Here is a 9,449-nt window from a genome sequence, read left to right as displayed (position 1 = left end):
TTTTATCTCTATGTATGGGATGTGTATTGAAATATGAAATCTTGTGGTCTATTGTTACGATTTGATATATATAGGTTAAACCTATAACTCACCAAAATTTTTGTTGACGTTTAAAGCATGTTTATTCTCAGGTGAATATTAAGAGCTTCCGCTGTTGCATACTAAAATAAGGACAAGATTTGGAGTCCATGTTTGTATGATATTGTGTAAAAACTGCATTCAAGAAACTGATTTCGATGTAACATATTTGTATTGTAAACCATTATGTAATGGTCGTGTGTAAACAGGATATTTTAGATTATCATTATTTGATAATCTACGTAAAGCTTTTTAAACCTTTATTTATGAAATAAAGGTTATGGTTTGTTTTAAAAATGAATGCAGTCTTTGAAAAACGTCTCATATAGAGGTCAAAACCTCGCAACGAAATCAATTAATATGGAACGTTTTTAATCAATAAGAACGGGACATTTCAGTAATGAACGCATTAAAAATAGGTTTTCAGAAAACAAATCGGTTTGTAATTAGATCAAAATATTTTCTCGTTCAAGCTCGAGTTTAGATATCATCGAATTCCATGAGTTTGTAATTCTCAATCTTTAAGGTCAATCTCAAGGATTGAGTAATATCAGTCTTAAAAGCTGATTTTTGATCTTTTAAGGAGATTATCCTTTCTGGGGATCTGATTCATTAGTCTTATCCAGCTAATTTGCACGGCGTCCTCCCCATTTTACAAGACAGATCCTCTCATGGTTAGGATAAGTCTGACCACTTTTCGATCATGTTTGATGCTGAGGTCCGTGGATTTCTTGCTGATTTTAGTGATGACTTTTCTAGATTTTTCATCAACCTACAGCTGGTCTGGACGACAACTTCATGACCTAAATCAAGAAGCACGTGTCTTTTTCGGAAGACTTTACTTCCTTTTAACGATGGAATTGATTCATCGTGTAGATCTATCTTTCTTTCAAATAAATTACAGTAAATCGGGTAAAACTGATTATTTTAGTCCAAAGCAAAAGTATTTTCAATTATTTGTTACAAAAAGTATGTGATATATGTTTTAAATAACTTGGTAAATTTTTCCCACACTTGGCTTTTATTTTCCTTTCTTTGTCTTTTTATTGTCCTCTATTCCATTTTGAATGAATTCTAACATTTTGGTTTGTTTCTCAATTTATGTCCTTTCTGAGGTAACAATAATTTCGGTGTTAACACCTAGTTTTATCATTCATAAATATGTATAAACATGATTTTGAATTCATTTAATTGAAAATTTTGAAAAATTTTACTATAATTGGGTAGTCAGTATATAAGACTAGGGCTGTTCTTTATTATCAGAGAGCACTAGATTCTAATACAACTACTGCGTTACTAGTATTTCTAATGGTAACCAAGTGTATAAGTCTAAAAATTTTAAAAATCCGAAAGAATTTAACTCCTTCCCACACCTAAGATCTTGCAATGCCCTCATTTGCAAGAAATCAATACAATTTAAATTATTGAGGGTGATTAGCGTAGAAAAATGATTAAATTTTACCAAAGTTTCCAAACGTATTGGCTTTTTTTTTTTAGCATACTTTAATTCAATAAGATTAAAAATAATGATAATAAAAGTTCTCGTCCCTCCCTTGGGTAGAGCAATTTCGGTTTAACGACCTAGTCTTCAACTCACGACAAATTTTTAGAAATCAATTTTCTTAACTTAACGAAATAAAGTAAATTTTTGTTTTTAAATTCACACCAAACTTAAATTTAAAATGCATAAAATTAAAAATTCATATTATTATTAAAAATTCACACCAAACTTATATTATATTTTTGTTTTTATACATACAAACTTATATTAAAAATATTAATTTTTTAAATATTTACAAACTTAAATATATTGATTTTAAAAAGTTTACAATAATAAATTCATATTTAAATATTAATTTTAAAAACATGGTAAAAATTAAAAATTAAAAATCTTTTTGGTCTTTTATCACTTTTTAATCAATCAAATATTATCAAAAATATACGCCCCTCTTTTCGGTAAAGTTATTTCGGCTATATTACCTAGTTTTACTCCTGACGAATTTCTGAAATATTTCGGGTTGATTGATTAAAGATATTTATACCTTAAGAATAAATGGTAAATTTCGCAGTGATGTAATAAATTTTTGTATGATATCAATAATTTCAGTTACAAAACCTAATTTTATTGAATACCAATTTAATACTTTATAGCGAACAATTTAGAGTTTATTATCAAAAGGTTAAAAATAATAAAAATAAAAATAAAAATAAAAACTGTACATACTTACCTGTGAAATAGAATTCTTAGTGACCTGCTTTAGCCCACTCATAAGATAGTCGGACTAATTGGTTTTCCATAGCTACATAGGCGTAACCTCGAGCATTCAACATTTTTTCTTCGAAACATATGAACGGTCCATCTCTGCATAAAGTAACGAATTCGGTATTGGAATATGTCTGATTCGTCGAGTATTTTCCTTCGTGTGACCATTTTTCGCATTTGTGACATCTTTCAAGGTGTCGTGCTCTTCTTTTCGCTGCGGATTTTGATTTTCCTTTACCAAAATGTAACTTATTATTTTCGTTCCTGGATTCTTTTCTTACTCCGTCCAATTTACCTCTGATTAATGATACTATTTCACTTGGAAGGGTGTCATTATTACATTTAGTGATCAAAGCGTGTAGCATTAGACCATGGTTTAGTTCACAGGAAGTCTTCATCTCGTAAAACCTAAATAAAAATAAAAATTCGGAATGGGGAGAGAAGACTAGTTCTTTAGGATCTGCTAGGGAAAGACCATTCGGATTCCATTCTCGAGAACTACATGAAAACAGAATATCTATGAAAACAGAATATCTAACTCTGACCGAAATACATATTACCCTAGAAAGATTTGATTCTCCCCACACTTAGTTAGCTGTGGTGTTGAAATTGTGATTAACTTCGTTGTCAACTTCCATCGGATCATGTATGTAATGTTTAACTCTGTGACCATTAACTTTAAATTCAATCCCATTTGAATTTATTAACTCTATTGTTCCTTATGGGAAAACTCTTTTGACTATGAATGGTCCAGACCATCTTGATTTCAATTTTCCAGGAAATAGCTTGAATCGTGAATTGAAAAGAAGAACTCTGTCTCCTTCTTTAAATTCTTTTGAACTTCTGATTCTTTTATCATGCCATTTCTTCGTTCTTTCTTTATAGATTAACGAATTTTCGTATGCTTCATGTCTTAATTCTTTTAATTCGTTTAGCTGACTTAATCGTAGACGTCCGGCTTCATGTAAATCAAGATTACATGTCTTCAAAGCCCAAAATGCTTTGTGTTCAATTTCTACTAGAAGATGACATGCTTTTCCGTAAACGAGTTTAAAAGGTATGGTTCCAATTGGAGTTTTGTAGGCTGTTCTAAAAGCCCAGAGTGCATCCTCCAATTTCATGGACCATTCCTTTGGATTTGATCCTACAGTTTTCTCTAGAATACGTTTTAAAGCTCGATTGGTATTTTCAACTTGTCCACTTGTTTGTGGATGATAAGCGGTGGAGATTTTATGAGTTACTCCATATCTTTTGAGAACTTTTTCAAGTTGATTATTACAAAAATGAGTACCCCGATCACTTATTAAAGCTTTCGGTGTTCCAAACCTAGCAAAAAGACGTTTTAAAAAGTTGACTACAACTCGTGCATCGTTAGTCGGGAGAGCTTGTGCTTCCGCCCATTTAGATACATAATCAATGGCAACGAGAATGTAAAGATTATTATGAGATTTTGAAAATGGACCCATAAAGTCAATACCCCAAATGTCAAATACTTCACATACTTGAATGACATTTTGTGGCATTTCATCACGTTGACTTATTTTTCCGGCCCATTGACAAGCATCACAGGATTTGCAAAGAAGATGTGCGTTTTTGAAAATTGTAGGCCAATAGAATCCAGCATCGTAAACTTTTCTTGCTGTAAGTTGAGGCCCATAATGCCCTCCTGTTGGTTCTGTGTGACAATGGTTTAAAATTTGACTAGCTTCATCTCCGAATACACATCGGCATATTATTCCATCGGGACAACTTTTAAACAAATGTGGATCTTCCCAGAAATAGTGTTTTATATCACTAAAGAATTTCTTTCATTTTTGGTACGATAATCCTTTTTCAAGGAATCCACATACTAAGTAGTTTGCATAGTCTGCAAATCATGGAATTTCATTATAATCTATCTTCAATAGATATTTATCAGGAAAGTTGTCTTGTATGGCCGATTCATTTAGAACTTCTAATTCGGGATTTTCAAGACGAGAAAGATGATCAGCGGCGAGATTTTCTACTCCCTTTTTATCTCGGATTTCAATATCGAACTCTTGTAAGAGTAAGATCCAACGGATTAATCGTGGTTTGGCATCTTGTTTTGAAAATAGGTATCTAAGAGCAGAATGGTCAGTATAGACCACTGTTTTAGCTAGAACGAAATATGAACGAAATTTGTCAAAAGCAAAGACAATAGCAAGTAGTTCTTTTTCAGTAGTTGTGTAATTCGTTTGTGCTCCTTGTAACGTCTTACTAGCATAATAAATAGGTTGAAATCGTTTTTCAATCCTTTGTCCTAAAACGGTACCCATTGCAAAATCACTTGCATCGCACATTAGTTCAAACGGTAGATTCCAATTTGGAGTTATCATGATCGGCGCATTAGTGAGTTTTTCTTTAAGAATATTAAAAGATTTGATGCATTCATCTAAAAAGATGAATGAAGCATCCTTTTCTAGGAGTTTATTCATAGGAGTGGCAATTTTAGAAAAATCTTTTATGAAACGTCGGTAAAAACCGGCATGCCCTAGAAAACTCCTAACTCCTCTAACATTGGTGGGATGTGGAAGTTTAGCAATTACATCTACTTTAGCTCTATCCACTTCAATTCCTTCCTTTGAAATTTTATGACCAAGAACGATGCCTTCTTTAACCATGAAATGGTATTTCTCCCAATTAAGTACTAGATTTGATTGTTCCATCTAATAAGCATTCGTTCAAGATTAACTAGACATGTTTCAAAAGTATCACCGAAGACTGAAAAGTCATCCATGAAAACTTCCATGCATTCTTCTATCATGTCATGAAAAATCGCCATCATGCACCTTTGAAAGGTTGCAGGGGCGTTGCAAAGTCCAAATGGCATGCGTTTGTAAGCAAAAGTACCATAAGGGCACGTGAATGTGGTTTTTTCTTGGTCCTCGGGTGCTATTGGAATTTGAAAATATCCGGAAAAACCATCAAGAAAACAATAGTAACTATTTCCGGCTAATCTTTCCAACATTTGATCAATGAAAGGTAAAGGAAAGTGATCTTTTCTGGTGGCGTCATTTAATTTTCTATAATCAATACAAACATGCCATCCTGTTACAGTCCTAGTAGGAATAAGCTCATTTTTCTCATTTGTGATGACAGTCATGCCACCCTTCTTAGGTACGCATTGAACTGGGCTTACCCATGGGCTATCAGAGATTGGATAAATTAAACCTGCATCAAGTACTTTAATAATTTCTTTCTTAACAACATCTTGCATATTAGAATTTAGTCTTCGTTGGCGTTGCACATACGTTTTATGACCTTCTTCCATAAGGATTTTATGTGTGCAATACGAAGGACTTATTCCTTTAATGTCATGAATTTTCCATGCAATAGCTGGTTTATGAGCTTTTAGCACAGAAATGAGTTGAGATTTTTCATTTTCAGTAAGAGAAGACGATATTATTACAGGTAATTCAGATTCACCATGTAAATAAGTATATTCCAAATGGTTTGGAAGTGGCTTTAACTCTAATGTCGGTGGTTCTTCTATCGATGATTTATATCGATATCTGTCTTCTTCTTTTAGCATTTGAATTTCTTCTGTTTTTGGTTCATATCCATTAGCCATAAGTGTAGCTAACATTTCAGTTTCATCAATTAGTTAAGTTCCTTCTCCTAAAGAACATTCTCCTGTTCCTTGTAATTCTGGAAATTCTTCTAACAATTCTGCATGTGATTCTATAGTTTGAATATAATAACATGTATCATCTGCAGATTGCGGTTGTTTCATGGCTCTATCCACTGAAAAGGTAACACTCTCGTCCTCTATACTTAGGGTCAGTTTCTTACCAAACACGTCTATTATTGCTTAGGCCGTGTTTAAGAATGGACTTCCTAATATGAGAGGTACTCGAGAATCTTCTTCCATGTCCAGAATAACAAAATCTACTGGAAATACTAAAGTACCAACTTTAACTAGCATGTTCTCCATTATCCCTCTAGGATATTTTACTGATCTATCTGCTAGTTGTATGCTTATTCTTGTTGGTTTCAATTCTCCAAGGTCTAGTTTAACGTATAGTGAATACGGCATTAAATTTATACTAGCACCTAAATTTATACCCAGAAAACATGAAATTGTGAAACTTCCTGGATCTGAAAGTTTTTCTGGTATTTTATTCAATAGCACTGCAGAACAATTAGCATTCATAGTAACAGCTGAGAGTTCTTCTATTTTCTTTCTATTTGTGATTAGATCTTTTAGAAATTTAGCATATCTAGGCATTTCTGAAATTACATCAATGAAAGGAAGATTTACATTTATCTGTTTAAACATATCCAAGAATTTGGATTGCTCGGCTTCAAGTCTCTCTTTTCTCATTTTACTTGGGTAAGGAAGTGGTGGTTGGTATGGTTTAACATAAGGTGTAGCCTTAACTGTGTTATCTTCATTAACCTTTTCAACTACCGGTTCTTTTTCCTTATCTTGTTCAGATTGTGATTCTTGTGAAGTAGGAATAGCTTCATCAGAAATTACAGGTATTTCAGGTGGTTTAAGTGTAATACCACTTCTTGTGGTAATGGCTTTAGCTGTTTCATTCCGGGGGTTAGCATTTGTATCACTAGGTAGACTTACCGGTTTTCTTTCACCTATTAACCTTGCTAGGTTGCTTACTTCTTGTTCCAGATTTTGAATAGAAGCTTGTTGATTTCTAAATGCTTGAGCATTTTGTTCATTGGTTTGTTTCTGAGATGTGAAAAACTGTGTTTGAGAATCAACTAGCTTCGACATCATGTCTTCTAAATTTGGCTTTTTATCATCGGTTTGTGGTGGTTTGTTTTGAAAATTAGGTCTTTGCTGATTGTAAGTATTGTTGGATACTTGTTGATTGCTAGGACCTTGTTGGTTGTTGTATGGAATATTTCGGTTATAATTATGGTTTTGATTGTAGATCGGTCTTGGCGGTTGATAATTATTCTGATAATTATTTCCAGGCCTTTGGTTTATGTATGAAACATTCTCTCTTTGTTCCATTGCTAATTCAATACTGAGACAATCTTTTGTCAAATGTGGTCCTCCACACTGCTCACAACTAATTCTTATTGAGTGAATATCCTTAGTCGTCTTTTCCATTCATCTCTCGACAGCATCTATCTTTGCAGAAATGGAATCTAAGTCATGGCTAGAATCGGCTCTAGCTGCTTTAGATGATCTAACGATATCTTTTTCTTGGTGCCACTCATGTGAGTGGGAAGCAGTGTTATCAATAATTTTATAAGCATCAGTTGCTGTTTTCTTCATAATAGAACCACCAGCTGCTATATCGATATCTTTTCTTGTAGTGATGTCGCATCCTTGGTAGAATATTTGTACTATTTGACAAGTGTCTAAACCATGTTGCGGACATCCTCTCAATAACTTTCTAAATCTTGTCCATGCTTCATATAAAGTTTCATTTGGCTTTTGTGTGAACGTAACAATTTCTCCTTGAAGTCTCACGGCTTTAGATGCAGGAAAGAATTGTTTAAGAAATTTTTCAACTAAAACATCCCATGTATCAATCGCCCCTTCAGGTAACGATTCCAACCAATCTTTGGCTTCTCCCTTTAAAGTCCAGGGAAATAACATGAGATATATCTGTTCATCCTCCACTTCTCTTATTTTAAATAGTGTGTAGATCCTATTAAAGGTACGAAGATGTTCATTTGGATCTTCCTTCGGTGCACCACTAAATTGGCATTGATTTGTTACCATGTGTAGAATTTGTCCTTTGATTTCATAATCTGGCGCATTAATGTCTGGTTGAGTAATTGCGTGACCTTGGCCAGTGCGTTTAGCTCGCATTCGGTCTTCCATACTTAGAGGTTCCAGATTCTCCATAATTGAATTTGTTGAATCTGAATCACTAAAGGATTCTGATTCAATGGTTGGTTCCTCTACAATCTCTGTTTGAATGATTGGTGGTTCCAGAGGAAAGATTAGTGGTTCAGGATCTATGAATTGTCCCTGAATATTCTCCGGATTCTCAATTGTGAGGTCGGGTTCAAAAAATGGATTATCAGAAATTTGAATTAGAGTACTTGGTCGACTGGATGATGATTCTAAAGAAAAATCAACGGCGACAATATTTGCTAGATGTCTTGATCGAGTTACAGGTGGTGAACGTACAAAAGGTGGTGAACGTTTTGCTCGGTGCATTCACTGAATATCCTATTAGTTTTTAAAAAGAAAGAAAAATTATATAAGTTATTCAATTAATAGACTTTTCTGATTTTGCCCACGTTTCGAATAGCCAAAAGATGCAGCAGAGGGGCATGATTCGTTTGGTCTCAATATAATTGAGTACTGTTTCGCTCCAATAATCCGGTCCTCGTACAAATCCAACTATTACTACGAACCAGAAAATTTTGATGTCTATCAATTTAACCACTTAAAATAATTTTTCGTTGAAATTTAAAGAAATTTTAGAGAAGAAATAGAAAATTCTATGTCCTAAAAACTAGAATGTCGAGAAATAAGAAAGAAAAAGAGCGCGTTGGAAAACGTCGAAAAAAATAAAAAGGTCGAAAAATAATAGGCGTCGAAAAATAAAAATAAGAAAGTAGCGCGTAGAAAACTTAAAAAGGAATTAAAAACTAAGAATTAAAAGTTGCGTCTAAAAATATTAAAGCTTAAAAGAAAAACTATATCCCAAATGGCATTAACTTAAAAAGGGTACAAAAATATAAAAACGGCGTCGCAAAACTCTAAAGCACCTAAATCTTAGTCTAAAGAAAAAGCACTTAAGGGATTTTACGGCAAATCTTAAAAATCTAGAAATAAAAATAACTATGGCAAAAACTATATATTAAAACTAAATACGAGCGAAAAATACAAATATTACGCTAAAATGAATAAAAAGATACAAAATATAAAAATAAACTTAAAGTTGTAAAAAGTACAATTTTTATAAAAATATTATTTTTATATTATTTATTTTATAAAACTATTAATTTTATAATTTAATTAAACTAATTAAACTTAATAATACAAATTAAATAAAAACTAAACTAAATAATTAAATAACTAAACCCTAATTAGGGTTATAAATTTATAATAATAATAATTATAAAATACACCGTAATTAATGTGATTTAGGGTTTA

At 32.6% G+C, this 9,449-nt stretch overlaps 1 non-coding gene across 1 annotated transcript; it reads left to right on the top strand.

Annotated features, from left to right (window-relative positions):
- The first annotated feature begins 7,695 nt into the window (after positions 1-7,695).
- On the top strand, positions 7,696-7,802 carry LOC139860867 (small nucleolar RNA R71). Its single transcript, XR_011763487.1, has one exon. It is a non-coding gene; the product is annotated as a small nucleolar RNA R71 (small nucleolar RNA).
- Positions 7,803-9,449: the final 1,647 nt, after the last annotated feature.

This window comes from Rutidosis leptorrhynchoides, chromosome 7, assembly GCF_046630445.1.
Source record: "Rutidosis leptorrhynchoides isolate AG116_Rl617_1_P2 chromosome 7, CSIRO_AGI_Rlap_v1, whole genome shotgun sequence".
Taxonomy (NCBI): Eukaryota; Viridiplantae; Streptophyta; class Magnoliopsida; order Asterales; family Asteraceae; genus Rutidosis; species Rutidosis leptorrhynchoides.
Note: the sequence above shows the minus strand (reverse complement) of the source record. Positions and strands in the feature narration are given on the sequence as shown.